This window comes from Lactuca sativa, chromosome 5 (genome assembly GCF_002870075.4).
Source record: "Lactuca sativa cultivar Salinas chromosome 5, Lsat_Salinas_v11, whole genome shotgun sequence".
In the NCBI taxonomy this organism is placed as follows: Eukaryota; Viridiplantae; Streptophyta; class Magnoliopsida; order Asterales; family Asteraceae; genus Lactuca; species Lactuca sativa.
This window is the reverse complement of record NC_056627.2, coordinates 202,873,787-202,878,641: the sequence shown is the minus strand read 5'-3', so window position 1 is coordinate 202,878,641 and position 4,855 is coordinate 202,873,787. Positions and strand designations below refer to the sequence as shown.

Here is a 4,855-nt window from a genome sequence, read left to right as displayed (position 1 = left end):
TGAATGACAATGACATGAGTCTCACACCATATATTGATATAAATGTTGACAAGATTTCGGGTGTTAGTTTTAACAAAGAGATGGACAAGTGGGTTCAAAACAGAATCAAGTTATTTGAGAAAACCACAAAACACACATCTTCATTTATGAACATATATACCTACAACTTGAACATACATGTTCATGTATAAACTTATGAACATGTGTGTTATGTGATTTGTTTATATAAATCGCTTCTATTTCGAACTCACACTTATTATATAATTAATACTTGCATTAAACTATCGAGGGCTTAGCTCTGATACGAACTCCTCAACTGCCCCCGCATTGTAGTCATCATAGTCATCAAACAAACCATTTGCATCATTTGAATCCTCTTCCATCATCCACGAGGACACTGGATTTTTTGGAAGAGGGAGAGTGTTAAACGGAGCGCCAAACATGCCAACAACTTCATCCATTGTGGGTCTGTCGGCTGCATTAGCTTGAACACACAGCAACCCGATGTTGATGAATCTAGATATCAAACTTGAGCCAGCATCAATTGTAGGATTAGTTATATTCGAACAGGTCCCTTCCAACCAATTTGCCCATGCCTACAACAATTCAACATGTATATACTTACATCAAAAAGGAAAGAAAGAGACGTTTTGATAAAAAATTCTCATTGGGTTTCCTCCATTCCTCACCTCAAGTTAATAATAAAATCCATGCATAATCACATCTTCAAATTTTCTCCCACCATATAACAAAATATGATGAATACCAAAATACTAAGAGCATCCACAATGGAGAGTTTAATGGAAGAGTTGAATGAGGTGTCATTCCTAGTTGTCATTCAATGAATACAACTCCACCATTGTGAAATGTCACCTTGGCATTTAATGGATTTGGAGTTCAATGGTCATTGAACTCTTCTATGGGAAAAAGGAAAGTATTTAAATCTTTAAATAAATATTTTTTTTAATATGTTCCATTGAACTTGTAGAGTTTAACGCATTGTGGGATAAAAATGAATAGAGTTGTATGAAATACTGGATGATGATATATGTGGTACTCCATTGAACTCTATAGTGTTCAATGCATTGTTGATGCCCTAAATAGATTGTTACGGTTCATTTTCTTACTTTCACTAAACTTCTTATCAGAAAATAACTAGTAGTCACGTTAAAAGGATTTCCCATGTAACACAAGCAAAATTAATTAACCATGCTACAAATCTATATATCATCATATACTTACATAGTGCACAAAGTTTTCATTGGTCTCGGAAAAGCGCAGGTAGTTTCTTTGACCACTAACATTTTCTAAAATAAAGAGACCAAAGCCAAAGACATCCGCCTTAGTTGAGAGACAACCTTCTATCATATACTCCGGTGCCATGTATCCCCTGTGATGGACACAAACTATCTATATACGTTATCAACATTCCAGAATTGAAAGCATAACAGAAAAAACAAGGAACTTTCAAGATCAATTTATTCCAAACAATTGGATTAATATTTAACAGTAAAGATTCTGTGATTGTATCCAAAAAGTTTTCAGTTACAAATCTAAAGAAGAAATAGATAAAAAAAGTGTTTGTTGATCTACTGGTTTCAACCCTTGTTAAAAGAACTGTATCTACATGTGTGCCATTAGCTAACACTTTACTAAGACCAAGGGAAAAACATAGATGGAATAGAGTAAAGCATATATTTTTGAAAAATCAAGATCTATGGTGGCTCAAAGTTGTGATAGCCATAGACATTTGTTAAATCCAATGAATTTCTAGACAGAAAACATCTGGAGGGTTCAACAAAGTTGCATTGATATATTACTTCAAAATGTGATTTCTCAATGAGTGTATATGTACTTACGTGGTGACATCAACTCTATCCACAATAACATAATCAGTCTCGTTGATTGCTAAATGTCTTGCGGACCCCAGATATGATAGTCTGTGGTCCAAACTTTCATTGAAAAGAAGGTTCTGAGGTCTGACATCAGCATGTATGACCCGAATGGGAGCAGGATTGTGAAGGTAATTAAGTGCATTAGCAACACCTAGAATTACTTCATAGCGCTTATTCCAGTTCAAATAAGCCTCCATAAGAGGATCTAAAAAACAAAAACAAATAACAAAATGTTCCATGTAAATATATAGCATGTTAGTAATCAATCAAAATGTTCCAAGTAAATAACCTGTCACATTTAATTCATTTAAACCTCGCTCCCGTTATATAATATTATAAAAATGAGGTTTAACATCTATGATTGCTCTGTATTGAACCAAGCATGATATTGTACATTAATTTCAGATGCAAATTCTTACCAAATATAAAATGATCCATATTTGTGAAAACAGCAAACTCATAGACTAGGAAGATTGTTGTTCGTTCCAAGCAATATCCAAGCAGATGAAGTAAATTATAATTTTCAAGCCTTCCCATTAATAACACATTATTTATATATTCTTGGGGAGAAAATTTGGAGCTATAAGAAGGTTGTGTAATTGCTATTCCTTGCACATTCTATAGTCTTCCCTGAAAAGAATAACCAAGTTAATGTATTTATTAGCCTTTGGAAAACTGGAATGATATGCCACTATATATCTGATTGGAAATACCTTATACATGGAATCTGAAAGATCTTGCCAAATTTTATTAGCCTCAGAGAAGTGCTCAGTTGCAATGCTGATGGTGAGAAAATCAAATCGGTAAATTTTTTGACTTTCACCTTTATTAGAATCAAAGAGAGACTCCGAGGACCTTAAGCTTCTATTTATAGCTACAAATTCAAATAAATTAAGAAGAAGCTCTTAGAAATGAACAGGTCAGATAATTTTTTTTTTTTGGATTATGTAAGCAAATGAGAATTTAATTTTTCATAGTACGTAATTTTCATGTAACTATTTTTCTGGGCTTGACCTTGACAGTTTTCACTTCATAGTATTTATATCCTATAGAATTTGTATAACCTAGTGTATCAGAAAGCCTCCTAAAATCTCTCTCTCTCTCTCTCTCTCTCTCTCTCTCTCTCTCTCTCTCTCTCTCTCTCTCTCTCTCTCTCTCTCTCTCTCTCTCTCTCTCTCTCTCTCTCTCTCTCATCTGTGAACCACGTTAAATATTATGTTATATTATGTTAAATATTATGTTATATTTTTCGTTCGCATTTACTACTCTGTATAAGCAATCGTTTGAATCTTTTGTTAAAGTGCTTAAACCCTAACACCGTTGATAAGTTACTCATAAAAAAATGAAAAGATTCCATTCCAAGTCTACTGAGATGAACAAAGTTAAGAAAAGTCGATCAATCTCTGTTGGGTAATCTCGATGGGTTAAGCTGGATCACGGGTATGGGTTTGAATGGGTAAGTCCAGGTTCTTTATGCACAAGTTTAAGTAATAATGACTTAGTCTAATGAAGACCTGGTTTGGTGGGATTTAATAACTGGATTTAGTAGTCCTATCCTTTGAGGTTTCTTAGCTGATAGTTCTCCTTCTTAAAAAGAAACAGTTCGATGATTAATTGGTAAAAGGTCACTCAAACGCCTAGCTTTATCTGCAATGCTGCCAATTTATATCCCCATGTTGTTTAGGAAATATGTGAAAGGTATGTAACTGGCAAGAAGTCTAGTGGTCTAGTTTACAGGAATAAAAGCAGAGGAAGCAATCATATATGTGTAAGGAAACAAGGGTCGAGAACAAAACACAAAGAATATGTTAATGATGAAAAAAGAATCATACCCTGGTTTTCCCCATGTGACTGGAAGAGAAACATTGGCATCTTTCTACCGAATATGGTCATGCTTGCTGGGTGCAATGTATTACTGGTTTTCTCCTGTAAAACAAGTATAGATTCGAGTCGGACCATAACCTCAGCCATTGTAGGACGTTGCTTTGGATGGCTATTTAAACACCGTTCTGCAAGCCTTGAGAACTCCTTTAAACATTTAGTCGATATTCTCTCCCTTATATTAGGATCAACAATTTGCTTTAACCTTCCTTCTTTCATTGATTCTTGAGCCCATCTTGCTAAACCCCAGTGATCCTCATCAAGACTTTCATCCACTGCTCGTTTCCCACAAAGTACTTCAAACATTACTACACCAAACGCATACACATCGGATTTTCTTGTCAACCTACCAGTTGAGAAGTAATCTGGATCTAGATATCCAAATGTACCCTTCACAATAGTACTGACGTGTGTGAACTGCTGATTTGTTGGACCTATCTTGGACAATCCAAAGTCAGAAATCTTAGCTGCCCATGTTTTATGTAACAATATATTTGAGCTTTTCACATCACGGTGTATAACTCCATGCTTAATTCCTGTACCCGTGTGAAGATAATTTAACCCACGAGCTGCCCCTATGCATATATTGAGTCGCAGCATCCAAGGTAGAGGAGTTTGAAGTTTGTGGAGATGATCTTCAAGGGTTCCATGGGGCATATAATCATAAACAAGGATTCTTTCAGTCCCATCAGTGCAATAACCAATCAAAGACACCAAGTGACAGTGCCTTAACTTAGAAAGCGTCTCAACTTCTGCCCAAAACTCTACTTCGCCTTGGTTTGAAGTTGAATCTAACCTCTTGATGGCAACAATCAAAAGCATTACGTCACTAATGATGGTTCCTCTGTAAACTTTTCCAAACCCACCACGGCCGATCACCAATGACTCATCGAAGTTTTGGGTTGCTTGCTGAATCTCTGGAAAGGTAAGCCGGCGACATGGTTGTCGCCATTCTAAGGTTGAGGAGGACTCAAGCTCATGACCGGTAAACATAATTACGAATGTGAGTTATCACTAGATTCTGGTTGCAAATTTTTTAATATATCATCTAAGACAATTATTTGCAGGAGCTTCACAGC

The 4,855-nt window shown here is 35.6% G+C and overlaps 1 pseudogene; it reads right to left on the bottom strand.

Annotated features, from left to right (window-relative positions):
* LOC111891528 (receptor like protein kinase S.2-like) lies at positions 1-4,855 on the bottom strand (annotated as a pseudogene).